At 47.4% G+C, this 20,732-nt stretch overlaps 1 long non-coding RNA gene across 3 annotated transcripts in view; it reads left to right on the top strand.

Moving 5' to 3' along the window:
- Positions 1–1,668: 1,668 nt before the first annotated feature.
- Positions 1,669–20,732, top strand: part of LOC149336272 (uncharacterized) — a 48,983-nt gene continuing 29,919 nt past the window's right edge. For all 3 annotated transcript variants that reach the window (XR_016284244.1, XR_016284245.1, XR_016284246.1), the window contains exon 1: positions 1,669–1,930. This is a non-coding gene — a long non-coding RNA (uncharacterized LOC149336272). The remainder of the gene's footprint in view (positions 1,931–20,732) is intronic.

Here is a 20,732-nt window from a genome sequence, read left to right as displayed (position 1 = left end):
ATACCATCGTGCGAGTTTTCTTCTCCGTCTCTCTCCTAATGTAGTTTTTGCATTTGGAGGCTGCTTACTTAGAATCTCGGGGCGCGTAATTCACGCTAATGAGATATTTGCGAATACAGGACCTATCTGCCCAACGAACGTTGTGGAAAGCGGGAATGCGCTCAGAGTGCACACGCAGTATTGTCGCCTCTGCATGCAGAACAGCGCCGATAACAAGAGACGATGATTATAAGTTTACAGCTTCGTGACTATTGCGCAGAATACGGTATACAGCCGCGTTTGGGCCGTGCGTGTAAATGCTGTTCCCCCCAAAATGGCACCCGGGCAACTGAAAGAAAGCAGGCATACAGCGCTGACATTGTGTATGATTTTCCTCGTCAAGCACATTCCGCATGGAGCAACAAACAACGCACTCTTCATAATATGATGAAGATGCCATATTTCCTGAGTTCCTTCATCAGCGAGCGGAAAACAGGGCCAGATGAGAGCCTCCTCTCAACTACGGCCGTGGGTCCCACGAGCGAAGCACCGATTCGAGCCGTCAGCCAAACCGTGATTATGGTCCAACGACAAATCCCACCACTATACGCATATGCCTTCGCTTTAATTCTAAGTGAGAACAACTTGAGGTGACGCGACCTTCGGCAATAAAGGGATCTACCAGTCTGGTAAATTTATTGGAAGCAGTTCTGGCTGGACGTCGCACATAATCCATAATTTCAATGGGCTCTCTCCGTAAAGGGTCCCCCAGACCAACGCTGAATCGTTTTAAAACAAGGGTGGCCGCACAAACAGTATACACATGCATAATCTCGCCTACACTGTAATCGCTAAAAATGAGTAGAAAAATTACGCTTTCTTGCAAGAACAGCACCCCGTCAAAATCCCGAAAAAAAAAGTGCGGCCTCGACGCACGTGTCTACACACGCTTTACTTAAGGTTTGGTGCTGCTGGCAGTAATGTTCTTTCTCTTTTTTTGGGGGGGTTAACATATTCAAATGCTCTGCCGCAATTCATTTCCGCAAGAAGAGCGGAAAAATATATGCGCATAGCTGGCCCCTAACCTTCGTTGCACTGTTTAAGGAAAGTGATCTTCACTCTAGAAAATAGTAGTTCGACCGCTAGAGGTCTGCCAAAGGTCGAAATGGATATTTTTCAACCTTCCTGCCACTGTTCTCGTGATAGTATGGTAACGCTACGGAATCCCCAGTCAAGCGGACTAGCAGTTTCGGCGACAGCCAAGCATGCTCTGTTGCCGTCTTTCCAATCGCGGCGGAAAGGTTACGTGGCACTGGTATGCTCCCGTCTGCTAAAAAGCAAAGCAGTCGAGCGCGACTGAACGTGAGCTTCAAACCGAGATAAAACAGTGCAGTCTGAAAACTAAAAAACACGAAAACAAAAGAGTCGCTGCGGCCTCAGCTGAAGCACGCGCTATCAACTCTGCTATCAGGCCTCCCGCTTGTTCCCGCCCGGCGGACGAGAATTAGCGAGACTAGGCCTAAGCCTACCTGGCCGAGACAAGGCGGCGGTTTCGCCGTTACAGCGGTGTTCGGATGTCATTTCGTTAATTACTTGTGACGTAGTTCGAAACTGGCATTAATTATTGGACTAATGCGCCCTTTATGTATCTCGTCGTAATGTGACCCCAGCCTCTGTTTGTCATTTCTGTCAAGTTATGGCTTGAAAAATTCTGAAGCTCCAGCTACCACCGGCGCCTGACAACGTCGTGTTCGTGTGAGCTGTTCGCCTGACCGTCGCCATTCACGGTGGATATTCTGTTCTGCGGCGGAAGAAAGAACTCTTGCCAACGTGCCAGTGCCGGCTTGTCTTCGAAGTGCGGTGTTGTTGGCGTGATATCTTCAATGTGTGAACACGATCGGTTTGCGTGAACTAAGCCTTCCCCAAAGCTTCAACCTCAGCAGCAAGAGTGGTAAGTGCGATGGCATCTGGTCAGTTCTGTAATTGGCATTGCTGAATACGCGAGTCTTGCAACAATCGAGAATTTTATTAGCGTAGAAAGTGCTTTTAGTGCTCACGCGAAGAACCCGTAACGACCTATATTTACTCCGTGAGATTTGTTGCCCAAATCGCAGAAGCACTGGTGAAAGAAAGTGACAGATACAGTCATATGCCGCTGAGGGTGGTCGCGTGGCTGTGGCCGATGTAGAAGTGAAACTCAGGCCTTGACGCGATCACGGCTCGCCTCTTCTAGAAAGCACGGATGGAAGTAAGCGCCGTAGTTCTTCACTCAGCGAGTACTGCAGGTTTTCAATTTAGAAGCACTGTTCCTGCCGGTGTTAACACCGGGAAGGTTAAGGATGTTTCAAGCGAATGAGTGGCGCGACGCCGCGAAAACTTTCGTACTTCTCGGAATATCGTCACATTGGCCCCTGTAGCTGTCGCGGCCGCTCGAAACACGTTTTTCTGCTTCGGGGACAGAAATCGCAAGCGTTTTCGCTTGCATGCATGTGAAACAGGCTTTAACTGTGTGAAGAAGTCATTTTGTTATCCGGTACTGAGGGAGAAAAGATTGTGTTTTCGAAAGCCATTTTCATCCACATCGAAGAAGCCTTCAATTTTAAGTTCAACCACCGGCGCTCGCTTGAGCCGCATCTGCATGCGTTCTGTTACTCACTCTTGCATATCGCTCGCAATAGCGCGCATATGTTGAGAAGCAGGGTCTTTGTTTCGCCGAGACTTGAGCGTACTGATGTTACTGCTGACTACCTGCCTAAATCTGATGTTTCATTCTAAGTGCACGCCACTGAGCACGCATCGCAATTATCATCCAATAATTAGTATGCGCACGCAGAGAGCCTTCGCGACGTTCTCCCAGTTAAGTCCTTGTCGTGAAATTTCCAAGAGTTTGGCGATTGCACACATGACCGTATCCTATGTCGCGCAAGGTGGCATTGAATCGTCGCGTTAGAAAAGATTTTTGGACTCGTAATTTTTTTTTATTCCTTTTGAGTTCGGTCGCCTCAAGAAGCAGAACTGCATTCATGCATGTTATCGTAGATGCGATGGACTGCCAACGCTGTTGGGATTCATAAGATTACAGAGAAGCTTAGTGGCGTTTATCTTCACCCTCGGCATTCCTATTCATCGCTGCACGTGCGGCCTTTGCGTTGTCATTCTGCCACGCCTTTCATGCACCCGCCAGAAGAAACCAGGAGGCTGGCAAGGTATCGCAGTTCTTCGCAGGTGATTACGCTTTTTTCGGGACTGTTCGCGAAGGTGTAGAGCCTTTGTCAAAAATGCACACCCCAACGGGTTTGCTTCCTTGCCACGCAGTATGGATCGCTCGTGCAATCCAAATCTTTCTTGGGCAAGGAGGAATCTCGCCTTCGTCTACCCGAATTTCTGGTTTTCCTGGAATGCCAGGGGGTCCACTACTCGGCTTAGAAGCGCACCTTTCCTGCTGGATATTCATCGGCGTCGGCTGTACAGTATAACGAAACATGAGGGTTCGCTGTCGTTTAGGCCAAACTGCACCAAATTTTTGCTGCTTTCATGTTCACTTAAGCTCTTCAGTAAAAATGGCGCTGCAGGATAGTGCGGACCGTGGGGTGATGGTCCAGCGTCTAGCTAAGCTCCCGCGTATTGGTCAGTCTTCCTGCGATATTGAACCGCGTTAGAGTACTTTAGATTAGGCCTCGAGCAATCATCTTCGGACTGTGTACAACATTGTGTTCGGCGCGTGCATTCGGCGTCGCGACCATGCAGTGGCATGCGCTTGGTTGGTTCGCTTTTCGGGAAAGGAAATGGCGCAGTGCTTTTCTCACATCTCGGTGGACACCCGAACCGTGCCGTAAGGTATGCGGGTCGTATGCAGTCCAAGTGAACGGACTTAAGGATGTTTCAGGCCGCTCTGAATGGGCCACAAGCAGCTCCGGCGGGTACTGCCGCTCGCTTGCGCCGAGGATAGAGGGCGAGAAATCGATGCCGCTCGCCCTCGGGTGGTCAGCGGTAACCAGTGAACACCAGTGTTGTCGGTAACGCGTTACAAGTAACGGCGTTACCGGTAACGCGTTACTTTTTTCGGTAACTTAGTAACGTACTCGTTGCCATTTCGGACCTGTAACGGGCAACGTACTTACGTTAACATTTTTCGGTAACGTGACGTGTCACGTTACTAGTTACTTTTTATTTCAATTGTTCCCCTCCGCCTCTTTTTCAAAAAAAAACGCCGAAAATGATGGTGCAAATAAACAAAATCTACCGGTGCTCTCGACGACCCTTGTTGCTGCTCGCATGCATGCCAGAAAACACCTGCCCTTGACGACGCACTCAACTAAAAAAGAAAGCACGAACACGCAGTCACCCACTTGTATTCACCCCCAAACCACCCACACACACAACTCTCTAAAGAGTGGACGCATGCCAAGCCACCAATGAACCATTTGGAGAAATCTAAGTGAGTTTCTGCGTAAGCTTGTTTTTCAACCAAAATGTATCGTTCCCAGGCGACACTCTCGCATTCTTGGTGGAAGCAGTTCCCTCTTGTGAGCAAACTCATGAATGTCGCCAGTTCACTTCAAGTTGGCCCCAAGAGAGCCATAGAAAGAGTACAATGATACAGCACAGAAAAGGGGATTGCAGTCAACCATTTGTTTCTATCTGCAACTGCGGCTAAGTTTTGCGAGCGAAGCTGACCTGAACACCTTGACGCAAAGACTCAGCATTTTTGCAATAATTATGCAGGTTCAAGTAAAAAAAATTGTTTGTGTGCGCAAATATATTTTTCTGAACTATGACATTTAAGCATTTCGTTATTGCTACACAATTTCCGCGTAATTTCGTAAGCAGAAGCACACCAGAATTACTGTAAATTTGTTCAGTTCAGCTATGTTTTCTTTGTGAAGTTGGAATTATATGAAGTATGAGCTTTATAAAATTGTTATCTTGAGTTCTTACAGCGAGGAACCACTGATTAAAATTTATGGCCATGGAGTAACGGCAAAGTAACGTGCGATCCTTTTTTCGGTAACGGTAACGGAAATGCGTTACCTTTTTTTGTAGGTAACGTAGGGCGGTAACGCGTTCTTTTTTTGTTAGTGTAACGAGTAATGCATTTAGTTACTTTTTTTCGGTAACGCCTACAACACTGGTGAACACCTAGTGCGGCGTTCGCTTTGTCCGCTGCGTCCATGTCTTGCGGCCGCCGCGCTACGGCGCTTTGCGCGAGTGAACACAGTGGCCAGGGCGATGCTGCCCGGCGCTGTAATGATTTCTAGCGGCCGTGAACATCCACGTAGCCGCTGCAGCACAGATCATCGGAGCGCTATTTCATTACCTTCTCATTTTTGCATTCCGGGCTCATTCACATGGCTCGTCTACGTTTATACACTTTTTTGTTTTTCAAAAGAACGGAAAGGAAAAATTTAACGTCCATTACCTCGCTAACAGGGACGCGTTCATCACCTCGCATCTCGTGGCCGTGGCCTTTACGCGATTCCGACTTAGCGGTTAATGTTAAGGGTGATAACTTTCACGTTACCGTGGACCCTAATGAGGACAGTATCCACTTGTGCCTCGACAGTGTGTACATTGAAGTTGGCACTAAAGGCATGAGACAGCATTGTCGACGTCATCAAAAGAGGCCGATGCTGTGGCGCCATATGCTCTGTGTCGCTCCGCTCCCGCGTAACATGGACATGACTTCACATAAAGGCAGACTACAAGCCCGGGTTCGCACGCTTGAGAGGCAATATGGATCTAAACAGGGCGTCTACTACGCAGACATCACAGGGCCGTCGGCCGCGGGATTCTGCACGGCTGTCGTAGTCCCCCGGGGAGTGAATGTCGATGGCCTATCGTTTAGGGCCCCGAATTCAACGCGAGCGGAGGAAATAGCAATAGCTCTCGCTGCCACCGATCCAAAATCGAGAACGGTTAGCACAGACATTCGCCGGGTCTGTGAACGCTACCTTGCAGTGGAAATATCACCTCTTGCCTCCCAAATTGTAAGACGGGCTCTCGCCGATCCAACTCGTTCAAATGTAATCTGGGCTCCTGGCCACCAGGGTCTACGAGGCATTGAGGCCGCTGATGCGGCCGCCCGAGCGATCACACACCGGGCTCCTCATTCTAGCTCTCCTGGCTGAGTAGCTCATAAACCGCTTCTGCGGTCCCGCGAAATCTTAATTCATTACTGCGACAGCCACCGTCTCTACCCAACACCTGCCAAGGGGCTGAGCAAAGCGGAGGAGCGAACTCCACGGCACCTGCAGTGCAGACAGGAACTCTTCTCTGTTCTGCCATCGCCAAACACTTTGATCCGTACATAGATGGGCGCTGCCCGCACTTTGGGGAGATATACGATAGCTTTGACCTGGTGTGGCCATGTGCTCAGAATCCTCACCTTCCCCCACACCCACCTGAGAGGCATGGGAGACTGCCCTGCGTTTAAACGTGTCAAACTGTTCAGAGTGGAAAGCCTAACACACTACGCTATGGAGTCGTACACTTTTTTGCTAAGGATCCGTCGGATAAGGTGTGTGAGATCACGGCAGTCTTTTATAACAAAAGCTTAACGGCGCCGGAGCCTCGAGAGGAGTAGCAGGCGGTTAGCAACGGCGTGCCTAGACAACGGATATGCGTCTGGAAACAGGTGGTCGCAGCGCCGAGCTCCGCGCTTGGCCGCGGAGTAGCGCCGCAGGATCGCTAGTCTTATTGCATCTAGGCGTGTACTAGTTACTGTGGTTGACCATGATGACGTCATAGTATAGTAATGACAATACATTGGAGTAAACAATGTCCACATGTAATGCATCATTGTAAAGATGAAGTTTTGCCTAATTAACATTAATTATACAATTTAATTGCAACAATTAATGAGTTGATATGTTTCTATAGCAGTGGATAACTACAAGTGCTAAACACGATGTGACCTTCTGCTTGACTTTAAAAAATTTAGCAAAATGTAAGAATAACAATGGGTGAATGGATGACGTCATATACCCTATAACAGAGTGCAAGTCACGTGACCTAGCATAACGTCACTCTGCGCGTTGAAAAGGTGCCTACCGGGACTGATCTCGCCGCAGACGGCGCTGACGTGGAAGGGAACGAAGACGCAGCCTCTTCGACGAGCTCCCGTGCTGGTGGTTGTCCGGAACGTTCTCAGCGTTACTGACGCCAAGCCGCTTCTAGTTACTCGGTACACTAGAGCTTTCACTCTCTAACTAGGTTGAGCAGTAGTTAAACCACAGCTAATTTACTTTTTTCAGTCCCACCTTCCCCTACGGCGTGGTTGAGGTGTCCATCGAGGCGTGAGACAATGACCGCGGCTTTCACTTCCTGATAACCAGTCATTAGCCTGGAGCTGCATAGGCATGATGCCACTCGCGGTCACTGAATTTCCGTTCGCAGCGCAGTAGCCCTGGCTTCAACTGTCTTGCGTTCTCATCCTGTGAAGTTCATTGCTCGAGTATCGTTTCATAAGAAGTAGTTCGAAGAAGTGCGTTTGGGCGCTGCATCAACCGCACCGTATGGTTTGTTTTCCGTGACCCCAGGTGGTCGAAATTTCCGGAGCCCTCCACTACGGCGTCTCTCATAGCCTCAGTCGCTTTGGGACCTCAAACCCCATAAACCGTTGTTGTTAATGTTTCGTGCTCCTTCAGTCATGTGGCTCACGCATTGTGCGGTACGAATAGGAAAACTTTTTTGAAATTGTACAAGGTTGCAGTTTGTATTGTCGTAATCGTGTATTAGGAGTCCGAGTATTCTACACGCTGTCACCTTTGGTACCTGTCTGCCGAGTAGGGTGAGTTGTAACAGGGCGGTGGTTTTGTTTTGGTATTGCATTCGATTCATCAGGAGGAATTCCGACTATTCTGCTGACGGTTTGAATCCGGTTACGTGGAAGTGATCCACTATGGTGTGTATGCTTTCCTGGAGGGTCGTTTCAACGTCCCCTGGACATCCGGATTCGTTCCACAAGGTAACGGCGTAGAATGTGGGATGACGGTTTCAGATCGTGGATAGAGCTCTCAGGCATATATTAATGAGGGTTGGAGATATAATGGATCCTTGAGGTGGTCCACGGGCAATGTTGACTGGGGAGGAGAGAGAGACGGCGCTGCCTTGAAAAGGGCTACCCTACCTTTGAGAAAACTGCGTATGTAATTGTACATGTTGGGGCCGCATCGTGTGTCTTGAACGGACTTGAGATCATGCGTAACATTATCGAGGGTCTTTATATGTCTGTTGCGAAAAGTGCCTGTGTCTGTGCTGTCTTTGGCTGCAGAAGCGTGCTTTGTAGTATGAGAAATACGTCCTGCGTGCCAGCATTATAGCGGTATGAGCTTGTGCGGAAAATGTTTCGTGTTTCCTAGGTGTTCTCCTTGCCTCTTTTGCGACTGAGAAATGTACGCCATGTTTTCGCAGCTAAAGTTTTCATTTGGGAGAAGGCGTTCAAGCATGCTCTGGCGTGTTTCGTTGCGTTCGTTGGCTGAGTCAAGTTTCTTTGCAGTGTCAGTCAGGCGGTGAAGTCTGTTCAGTCTTTTCAAAGCACGTTAACGGGATCTCTGTTTTGTTCATATCAGATTCTAGCATTGACGGTATGTGTTGGATATGTTGTTGATATTGTGGAGCTGCGTAAATGGTAGTAGTAGTGTGTGGTTGTAACATCGAAGAAGGAGTGCTTGGCTTACCAGTCGGCGTAGCTGTGTCAGTTTTTCTAGATGCTAGGCTGCGCACAGGGCCTTTACTCGAGGCACATCGTTGCAGGATGTCAGCAGCATTTGCCGATGCCATTGGCTACGACAGTGGTGCGTTAGGCTGCTTGTCCTGTGCTTCTGAGACTGCGGCGTCTTCGCTGTTTGCGATGGCTATTCTAGATGGTAATCGGGTGGCGTTGCGTTGCTGGGTGTGCTGCAATAAAGTGGAGTCTGGTGCTGGTTGCGCATTTTGATGCGTTGTATATAGATTCATTCAGTCTGCTTATGGTTTTTATGGATCGTTGGCTCTATGATCTCCGGGGCAGTGCAGGCAGAGGAGAAAGTACTGGGTCTTCAGAGTGGCCGAGTTAGATAAGTGAGACGTCACGAGAAAGAATATCGTTCAGGCGTGCTACCGGCATCATCATCATCATCAGCCTGACTACGCCCACTTCAGGACAAATGCCTCTGCTATGTCTCTACAGTTAACCCTGTCCTTTTCCAGCTGCGGCCACCGTATCCCCGCTAACTTATTTATCTGATCCGCCCACCTAACTTACTGCGTCCACTGCTACGCTTGCCGTCTCTTAGAATCCGCTCCGTGACCTTTAAGGACCAGCGATTATCTTCCATTTGCGTAACATGCCCTGCCCAAGCCCATTTCTTCCTCTCGATTTCGACTAGGATGTTATTAACCCGCATTTATCCCCTCACCCTCTCTGCCCACTTCCGGCCTCTTAACGTTACACTATAATTATTCTTTCCGTAGCTCACTGCGTTGTCATTAACTTGAACTGAACCCTTTTCGCTAGCCTCCGCGTTTCTGCCCCGTAGGTGAGTGCCGGTAAGATACAAGTGTTGTATACTTTTCTTTTGAGGGATATTTGTAAACTGCCATTCATGACCACAGAGAACCTGCCATATGCGCTCTGTCCCATTCTTATTCTTCTAGTTATTTCCCTCTCACGATCCCGATCTGCGGTTACTACCTGCCCTAAGTAGACGTATTCCCTTACTACTTCCAGCACCTCGCCACCAATTTCAAACCGCTGTTCCCTTGCTAGAGTGTTGAACATTCCTTTGGCTTTCTCGTTGTAATTTTTAGACCCAATTCGGGATACCGGCATGGATGTGGAAAAAAACAGAGGTGCCCAAATCTATATCTTCCCAATCGGAAGTTGAGGATAGCTTTGAATAGTTCGTACAAAGCAGGTTTTGAGACAGAAATGAGCTAGGCGAGCCTGAAGGCAGTCAGGAAGATGCGCCAACGGCAGAGGACAATCATCCAGCTTATATAATCGACATAAGCTAACATAATCAAGTTAATAAGGGAGTAATTACTCATTGACGTCCACCCGAGCGCAGCCGTACGGCTACAAAGGAAAGCTATACAGCTTTCTCATAAACTTCGTAGTTAAAGAAAAATTCGTCCTGGTCCGGGGTACGAACCCGGGACCACCGCTACACCGGAGCAGTCGCTCTACCAATTGAGCTAACCAGGACGGCAAGCTTGGACCTCAATGAGTAATTACTCCCTTATTACAAATCTACTCCACCTTGGGAGATTCTCCGAAACATTTGGTCATAATCAAGTTAAATTTGAGTAACTTCGTTCTGTTTCATTACCCTCACAAATTACTTCCTCGGTATTTTATGCTGCCGCTTCCAATCGCTTTTACGAGTTAAAGTTCCCATCTAGTTGTTCATCTTGCCTCATTCATACATTATTTTGTTTGTTTGTTGTTCTTTAACGTGCACGGGGCTTTAGCATCTCGCTCCCATCACCGCAACGCCACCTTGAGTCTCAAGGTGATGGTGCTTGGTGCCACCACGGACCCTTAGCCCCCTTATACGGAAGCTGTCATCCGCTCCGTGGCGATAGTTGTTAAGGTGAATGTTAGAAACCATGAACGGCGGCGGTTGGAGCCACGGTCAAGTTCCGGCCGACGGGCTCCCCGTCTGTTTACGAGTCAGGGGCTCCGGGACCTTTCTGTAAATAAGAATGGGCAACACAGGCGACATTTCAGGAACCGTCAGCATACCTATATCGCATGAGTTCCTCTTCCTCCAAAAAGCCTGATGAATTCCTGAAAAGCAACTGCACCGTAGAAGGCTCCACTAGAAATCGACCGCACTGTGACTACTTTCCTCGTTTCCTGATATTTTTTAATTATTTATTGCAAGTACCTACAGCGCCCATGAGGCATTATGGGGGGATATTACTACATACAATAACACATGCACAGAAGATATTGGGAAACACGTCAGCAAGGATAACACAGCATACTAAGAGAAGACTAAAGGAGTTCACAAGTAGTATGAATGGTAACACATCGGCAAAGCGCTGGTAAACGCATGAGACCTGGAAGAAATACATCAGGTTATCATTTCAACAGCACTTTGGAAACCAGGTGAACAAACCACATCAATCGGAAGCGTATTCCAGTCCAGAATTGGGGTAGGAAAAACGAATACTTAAATACATTAATGCGGAATTGATAACTCTTCATCTTTTTCGTGTTGTCTAGTCTCTCCGAAATGTAATACGGCTGCTTTAGATAAGTGTTTTTATCAAGACCGGTGCAATCATTGTAAATGCGGTTATTCTCACTCCCTAGTAGATAACGACAAAGTTCCTGCAGTGTCTGTTTTTGTTATTGCTAGAACCCTTGAGAGAATGATAGGAAAAAATTACAAAGCAAAAACACTTTCATCCGATGACCTTCTGGTTGAAGTTTCGCAGGAAGATCACTCTGACATCCTCTCAAGCAAAAGCAGTTTGCTCACCTTCTGGTGACAGTCACCCCTCAAACGGAATCTAAACACTGTACAAGGTGGTATATCAGAATGCGGTCTGATCTCCTGAAATGCTTCCGAAATCAAGGTGCCCTTCGCCGCATCACTATGAGGCGAAACGAGGAAGAGGCGTCCGATATCGCCTTAACATTTGAACGGTGCCGTCTATCAGATACTGTGAAATCGGAATCATCCACTGTAAAATCTGTCCCTATATCCCAAACCCGAGAAGATTTTTCAACTACGAAGAGTACGGACACGGATCCAAAACATGCCGTGGAAATCTCATCAATGCGAAGAGCGGTGCCCATCAGCGCCTGACTGATAACTGCAGTGCGGGTCAAGCAGAATTTCCCAACTGTCACAGGACACACGCTGCGCATTCACGAACACGTAAGGCGTTCCAGAAAGAGAAAAAAAAAGTAATCCAGATAAAGGTTACAGAAAAGAACGTTTTCTGAAGCCCGGACGAAGCTCTAGCTTCTCTCCGGAAGATCCTACGCTGACGCAGCGTGCAGAGGCGGGCGCCGTCTGGGCACGCAATACACCATCGCCAACATTCCCTGTCCCAGAGGTCAACTTTTCACAGAGCTCTGAGAAAATACAGGCACGCGAGAGAGAGTCTCTCCCTCTTGACGAATCCACATCTGCTTCCGCGTCTCCAGTGGAGGTAATACCAGGCTTCTCAGCGTCGGAGACGCTGAAGGAGTCCCCCAAATAGAGGCAGATTTTCCAAGACCGTCTCAAACCGAAGACATCTGTCAATTTAGCAGGATAATAATTGCGGCTATATGTGAATAACTCCGGCTAGTTTTCGCGTCCTCGCTTACAACTATGGCTGTCGAAAGCATTATGCACTGGAACTGCCGAGGGCTACAAAGAAGCTGGTTGGCATCGAAATACTCGCGCAGTATCAACCAAAAATAGTTTGCCTACGGTAAACTCAACGAAACTTTCTGGAGAAATATGTAGTGTACCGGAAGGACTGGCAAGGAAGTACCTCCTCATCAGGTGTCGTTGCTGTTGTTTTTCAGAATTCAATTGCCTCTCAGATTTAGAGGCAGTGGCAATACGAGCACTAACATGTAGTAGAGTAATAACCGTATGTTGCCTATACATACCACCACATCATCAACTTTCCATTGACTAACTTGAAAAACTCATTTACCAGCTTCCGGAGCCGTTCCTGTTGGTCGGCGATATTCACGCACACCACCCATTGTGGGGAGGTATTAGATCCGATTCTCGAGTTGCGCTAGTCGAAAAATTCATATTGTTATCTGGGTCATGCATATTCTATAGAAGAGAACCAACATGCTTTAATGCAGCACACAGCTAACGCGCTGCGATAGACCTTGCTATTGGCAGCTACTGTGAGGGCTGTTGTAGATAATCTCTATAGAAGTGACTTCTTTCCCATATCTCTAAAATGCACATAAAATATAAACCCGAAGGTAAATAATCCTAGTAAGTTTAAAGAACGGATTGCTGATCGAAAGATGCTCCATTGTCATCTTCATCAATTTCATAACTAGGTATAGATGAATTTCAATTCTTGGTCGCACTGCGTATTATAGGCGCTGCACAGAAATCCATCTCAAAGACACCAGTTGAAATACAAAGCAAACGTAGAGCAGGGCAGGATGCACACTGCAGAAGAGCTCGTGAGAACGAAAATAATTCGTTGTAAAAGTTTCGCTATAATTCTACGGTTGGCAACTTGAACTTTAAGCGAGCTATAGCAAATGCAAGCGTACTCGATGTATCCAAGCGGGAAAGTTAGCAGTCGTTTCTCTCCTGTGTAAATTCTTACGCAGATACGCATAAAGTGTACTGTACACTAAAAGCACTTCGAGGGCATAGTGCACGTACATTACCTCTTGTTATCACTGCTGGAGGTACATTTCGGCACCAAGCAGATGCACTAGGCAAACACTTCTAGCTCAGTGCATTATGCAGAAAAAATCAGGGGGCACTTTGGCTCACTAAAGTGCTGCAAGGCGAAAGCGTTTCCTGGCCACTGTTTGTTTTTATTTACTTTTTTATTTTTCATATCCTGTTTTTTATTTATTTTTTGCTCCTATTCTTAATTTTATTGTTTTTTATTTTTATTTTCACATCTTATTTTTAGTTTTTATTTTCCTTTCCTTGACTTTACTCCTTTTATTTTATTTATAAAGCCCATGCATTCACTAGATGCGCCTTTATTAATGCTGGAACCTTGAGCCTATTAAGCAGTGACGCCGAAAGGCGGACGAATCTGCCGACGCGTCTGTCGACATTCCTGCCGACGCGTCTGTCGACACGGCTGCCGACGCGTCTGCTAACAACAGTATGGGGCATTAAAGGCTTTCGCCTTAATAGCCGAGCGTTCGTTATATCTGTCGCAGTTATACGTGTAAATCAAACGTGTGTTGGATCGGTAAAAATGAAAGTGCTCGTAGGTTGGACAAGTCCAGATCTTGCAGAGATCGTCCTTCGATTAATATTTTTGCTTCCTACGCTGAAAAGCAGATTTTAAGGATTGCTAATTAACAAAAAGAAAGCAAAGTTAGCATTTAAGAGGATTTTTGGGAAGGGGTACGCAAGGAAAAATAAAGTGTAGGGAGTTTCGCTAAAATCAGTGTCGAAGAAGTCAATCTCACGCACGATGCTTCATAAACGGCAAGAAATACGTGTACCACGGTAATAAAAGCCAGGTCGCACCGGTCATGTGAAAGTCAGCATAATGAAGCGGTGATTTCTTTTCTCAAAATTAATTTCCGATGCATTAAAGAAAAAGGTTTATGAAATTGGTGTATTCGTTGATATGGTTAGGCCGTCCGTTAATCTGGTCACGGGATAATGGTTAGGTAGTGAAGTTGCTGATTAAGTATACTCAGATCGCTTTCAATGTTACAGAAAGCATAGAAACTTGTATGGCAGAGGTGCGTTCAAGATGTGTTGTGGGTTACATGAAATAATGCTTTCTTGTCACTCTTGTGAAGCTGCACTCTTTTTTTTTGTTTCCTGTAGCCCCACTATAATGCCTTTGGCGCTATGGGTTTCTGGAAAAAAAACCCTAGATGCCCTACAGGTGCATCAACGTAGACGTGCTGGACCAAAACTGCTGAAGCGAGCATAACGCATTAAAAGGACTTACCGAGCGCTAAAACTTATATTGGGAAATTGAAAGCAAGTTCCGGCATTGGCGTCGTGGCATTCGTTGGTCGCTCCGTTCGCACAGAGAACAACCGTGGATGTTTAAATCGCGACGAAAAGGAATATAAATAGGCACCCTACGTCACGTAGAAAGCACAAACAACGTATACTAGTGCACGGAGTCAGAAACTAGCCAGCTGATGTCCATGGACGTAATGCAAAATATGCTACGTTTTATGCGCAACAGGAGCTCTGTTATTGGTAAGCGCAACATGCGTTGATGAGGAATTCTATGAATGGCATCTTCTATTAATTTCCTGAACATGGTCGTCTTAGTAAATTACAAACGCTACTGAAGTTTCTTTCTCAGTCTCCAGCCAGCAGTAGGAAGTTATTTTCTCATTTTTCAATTTCTGTTGTTTGCAGTCTATTAACCAATGAGTTTTATTTCATCATCAGGTGTCAGTGTGGTGCTAGGTTCGGAGACATTCTCGCAGAAAAAGACGTTGCCTGCTACAAAGAGTAACTGAAAGTACAAAGCGTCACTACGAGCTATGCGTGCTTAACAAAGCACCCTCCGTTACAGCTGTACTGTCTGAATCGGGAAATAGTGGAACTTGAATACTTACAGTTGACGTATTACTGCCCTGCAGCCTTGGGCAGCGGGAAATGCTTTGGTATACTAATCAAGACAACGACAATATGCAGCGCATTCTTCTATTTATTTGTGCACATGCCAAGAGGGAAACACTATTACACGAATGCAGGCACTGTTGCTTCTTCCGTTGCTGGGTTCATAGGGTCTTCCAGCAGCTGCTCGAGGGCTTGCATACCAGAAAGAATGGACCGCCAGATTGCGCGCAAAGAGGGAAACTATAAACATTTGAAAAAGTCCTAATTTGTAAAGAAAAAACTTTATTCCGCTATTCCAAACCCCAAACCTAACTCTGACACTGAAATGAAAGTATAGGTTGCAGCAAGACAAAGCACGTTTCATTCATTGCCCCTTCAGTCCTTCGAACACTTTGCCTCAGACAGGATCCCCGTCAGAAAATCGACAAAAGAGAAGAAAAGCAGCTCGGAATGTTGCAACGGTAGCTGTGTGCACCGCGCTGGAAACTGCGGTTTCACCCTGCTGAAAAAAATCTATGATGCAATAACCTCATAGAGGCTTCCTCATAAAATATTACACAATTCGTATAATATTCTGTGACATCTTTTTGATGATTGCACGACTTTACAGAAATGTATGACATTTGTATGATAATTTTCTATGATTTGTATGATAATTCTATGATATTTGTGTGACGAACTCTATGAGCTTATTGCATCGTACAACTTTTTTCAGCAGGGCAAATCATCAGTGGCCAACGCTTCCATAACTGGCGAAATGCTGGACACCAATCAAAGATTGTGTTTAGATGTGGTGACAGGCCAACCATTGGCCATTCTAAGGAAGGCCAAGCATGGGCAACAATTGGAAATGCCTTGACCATCATAAGGCCTTCACTCTAACACCACGTTAAATCCAAGCAGTTTCTTTGATTGTAGGCCAATCATCTTGGTCAATTAGTATTTTAGCTTTTTCCTAGAACCATTTTTTTCACTAACTGCAGCTGCTTCTAGATCCCTGGACCCTTCTGTGAGATTTATTAACTGTACACATTAATTTTGGGGCCACCACTTGCCAAACACCTCAAATATATACAATCCCTTCTAGAAGATCTCAGTCTCAAAAAACACCAATATCACCACATGACCGGATGGTGTGAAATGCAGCAGTAAGCAGCTGACAGCATTGCTGCAAAAAGACTTCTGTAAAGAAAGGTGCAAAGTACTATTTGAGCCAAGCACCTAAAGAATTACACATATTTGTAAATTTGCCAAAGGCTACACGCATGTCTTTTTTTTTTTTTGCTTCGCATTTACAGCACATTTCAATTATGGTGAGGCACCGTAAATTCAAGGACTGTTAGATCACTTAGTTAAATCACTTAATTTCACAAAAGCCACGATGACGGTAACGCTACCAAGGCATTCAAAAATCTTACCCGAGTATAAACACTGCTAATGAGTTATCTCGGATATGTCGTTCAAATGCAATATAAATATTATTTTACGGAAAATACCGCTTCTCTTGCTTGACAAACCGAAAAAGTAGCCGTAAACTCGCGTGTCAGCATACAAGCCGAGAGTATCTGTCAGAAGTGCTGGTAAAATTTTTTTTACTTATTTTACAGGCCTAAGATACAGGACTTAGGCAGGAGTGGACAATACAAATCAACAAATTCAGAAACAGCAAACAATTAGATACAGGACGTTGAATGATAAATCAGAAGACACAAGATACTGTTTACAACATGAATGCATTTTGATGGGGGGAGGCACAAGGGCGCAGAGGAATCACGAAACCGTTGTACAGTTGACCGTATCGGCGGATAACAATTCCAGTCGCAAATAGTGCGCAAGGAAAGGAATTTTTAAATGCGTTAGTCCTGCACGAAAAATCTAGGACTCTTTTGGTGTGATAGGGCGCGTAGAGCGGCGGCGCAGGCTGCCGAGATTTCGGCTTCTACCCGACGCGCTGCCACAGCTAGCTCGTTCAAGTCGCCGCAGTGACTTCTTCCGCAAATAGAGAGCAAACGTGGGGTGGCTCTGTCGGACAATCCTTTCCACTCGCTCCGCATTCGAAGCTCCGGGATCGGCGTAGACGTATTGCTCCTGCATCGCCCTGACGTTCTGGACCAGTTCCAACTCCCTCTGCATCCGCAGCACCCGCACACGAGCGGACCGGATCGCGGATGGTCCGGGCGCGTCAGCGCTGTCCGCGTGCCACGTAACGTGAACGTCCCTGCTCTGAGCGACCTTGAGCCGGCGGCGTGCACTTTTCTGTTCCCGGACCGCGGACCGAATGAAAAAGGCTAGAGCCTTTTTCAGTCCGAGGGCTTGTCGGCGGACCGGGATTGTTTTTGCTTCTAGGTGCGCTCGTCTGGGTAGCTATCCTGAATCAAGTCGGCTTTGCTCCGTGCTGGCGCCTTTCGTTTTGGCGCGCTTTTCGCCGCATTTGCAGCTCGAGTGCAGCATTGTGTGTCCTCCTTTTCGTATTTCTCTCACTGCGTCGTACTGTGTATTTGAGCGTGTGCGTAAATACCCGCTTAGCTTTGTTGTTTCTGCTTATTTGAGTGAATATGGAGAGAAGGAGCTCTGTGAGCCAGTATCTGGTAAAACTGCACTGGACTGAGCCGCAGCAAGCGTTTGTACTCTCCGGGTCGCATTCAAGTAGGTCCTCGTACAGCAGGTCCTGCATGGCCAAACACTGTTTTTCCAACCTTGACTTTGTCCAACATAACCGTTTTAGACGCGAAAGCTTCCTTCTCGCCCTCAGACGCTTTATGGCGACAACCAGTGCGGCGAGACGACGTTTTCGTTCGGCGTTCATGTTTAAACTCTCGGCAGCTGAGTTTTCGAAGCCACGCTAACAGCGCAAGCCCGCTGTGGGCGAGAGTATGCGCGGATTGTCCGCTGCGTTCGTGTGAATGCCCGACGTTCAGACCGACTCCCGGATGCACGTGTCACGATAACCGCGCTGACGCGCGCGTACCATCCGCGATTCGGTCCGCACGTCTGGACCCACCTTCATGGAGATACGATCACGTGGTGGGTACACCAGTAATGGCAAGGCTTTGGGTTCGGTTCAGCTACGGTTTCGGGTGAAAATTCGGGTTCTGTTCCTGTTTCGGGTTCAGGTTCGGTTCCGGTTCGACACTATGCTTTAGACAGTCAAAGTGCCCCTGAATTATTTGCTGTCCTTTTCGCCAAAGGTAGCTTCATATTCGCTACTGAGAGCATAATTAGCATTCGACTCGAAGAATTTTTTCTACTGCTAATTGCAACGAAAAATTTAGCGGCAACAACGCGGCACATAAGAGAGCGCGAAGAGTGAAAGAACATCTGGCGAGCGCGGCGCCTTGGCTTTCATGCTCATTGATGGCAAAATCACCGAGGTCCTTATCTGTGGGAATGAATGAACACCGTCCTGACGAACTTCCATCTCTTGGGGACACAGCTGGAACACCTTGGTTACTCTACTGTTGACTCCGTAAATGCATCTCTCAGTCAGACCGCTATCTCATATGCGGATCTGTCACGCAAATAATGTCAACTTCGGCTTCAGTGCCCATGGGGATTCTAGAGCACATCAGAATTAAGCGCTCACCGTCAAAAACGTGACCGCTTTCCACAAACCAGCGCGAATTTCATCGCAAGCCAGGAACAGCAATACATTTTCAAAGCGACCAGTTATATGCATGGACACATCCACAGACCACGTACGGACCTTTGCAAATACATCATCTTGCCCAGTGTAGCAATATATTTATGATGACGATGATCACGTCCACGTTCACACCCCTTTTCAACGGGCTGTCACGTTGTTGTGAGCTGCCAGACATCACAGTGCCCCCTTACGCTGAGTTTGCTCGCGAATAGAGGGCAGCGCGAGATGAGCGAAGAGGACAGCAGTTCCTAGAATTTTCCTTCCCTCGGTGTGTTGTCGCACTCGGCACATCACTCACGTGACCTTTTCTCCCGTGCTCCGGTCCGTCGTGTGGACACTGACGTTCTAGAAGACCGTGGTTACCGCTCCAAACAGTGCACATCTCGGAAATACGGTCACGTGGTGGGTACACCAATAATGGAAAGGCTTCATCGCTCTTAGGCGTTTTTCAATGCCAAATTAAAATTATATATTTTTGTTTCCTCCGACATGGCACTGCTCCACTCTTACATCATGGTACTTTTTTTTCGAATATAATCTCATGACACGTGTTTCAGTCAGTAATTAATATACTGTCTCTTTAATGAGCACAGACCTCGATGTTTCATAAATGCTGCACTTACCTCCCAGTATCCAGCGACCTAGTACCATGCACCCATTGCCAGTAACCCTGCGTTATTCCCAACACTGCTTCGTTATCAGATATGGGAGCTGGTGACTGAGTTCCAGTTGCTCTGGGAATGGGTATTCTAGCCAATATCGACGAGCAGTGCCAGAAAGGAGACAAATGCAAAACAAACCTGTTCATTTTGGCGAAAATGGTGGAGCGAGAGCTGACACGCTGCATGAGACACATTCACTCAAGGCGCAACGCTGACACAGTGCAAATGGTGAGAATTTTGTAGCCCTCCAATCTCCGAGATTAGACATGAAGGCATGCTGATGTCCTGCTGCATCCCAGTCTCCATGGGTCACACATGAAGTATTGCTGATGTCCTGCTCCATAAGGTCGGTGGTCATGTCTTCATGCAGATGATGTTAAACTAGTCGCGAAACCTATGCCGGGTTTTCTATCAGTGACCTCACCACATTGCATACCTTGAGAGCCATCCCTAAGCTCATACCCATGACATTTGTTAGGTAGTCCTCAGTAAACATAAACAAACCTTCCCTGTCAGTTAGCTGTGCAGTGAATTCTTCGACGCATCCTGTGCAGCTTGGAATTTCCGCGATGTGGGAATAGCCTCCGGAACCGTCCAGCCACGAGGGCTTTCAGACCAGCAACGCCAGATGCTCCAGCAGGTTTTCCACTTTCTCTTCGTCAACCATGTTCCACTGAGGATCATAGTCAGCAGTCGTGTTGTCCGGGACCCAGGCAGCAGGCGGGGTAGGGGTCCTGAAGCCAGTGTACTCCTGCGTAGAGTAAATATGCCTGTCGTGTCCGGTCGCTGTGTTGAATGCAGCGAAAGACGCACACGGTACTTTAAGACTTCGTTTATTTAAAGCCGATGAGGGTGCGACCAGCGTCGACCGAGGCAGGAGCCGAACTGGCCGCCCGAAGAAAGGAGGGAGTGGAGAAGCGTCCACGGCAGGGAGTGGCTTCCCAGAACAGGAGGAGGGTGCGGGGGCGCACCGTGGGGGGGCATCCGGTGACAGCGTGCGACGAGGGGCAAGCGGTCGTTAGGAGGAGGATTGAGTGGTCGTTAGGAGGAGGATGCGAACTGTCGTTAGGAGGGGAATGCGAGTGGTCGTTAGGAGGGGGCGCACACACACAAAAGCAATAAGGGGACACAACACTTCCTTCCCCCTTAGAAAGTTGCCTGGTATTGTGCAGGGGGTCGGCGCTCACGCGTGGA

The sequence above is a fragment of the Amblyomma mixtum genome, chromosome 7 (genome assembly GCF_055824585.1).
Source record: "Amblyomma mixtum isolate Tamu chromosome 7, ASM5582458v1, whole genome shotgun sequence".
Classification (NCBI taxonomy): domain Eukaryota; kingdom Metazoa; phylum Arthropoda; class Arachnida; order Ixodida; family Ixodidae; genus Amblyomma; species Amblyomma mixtum.
Note: the sequence above shows the minus strand (reverse complement) of the source record. Positions and strands in the feature narration are given on the sequence as shown.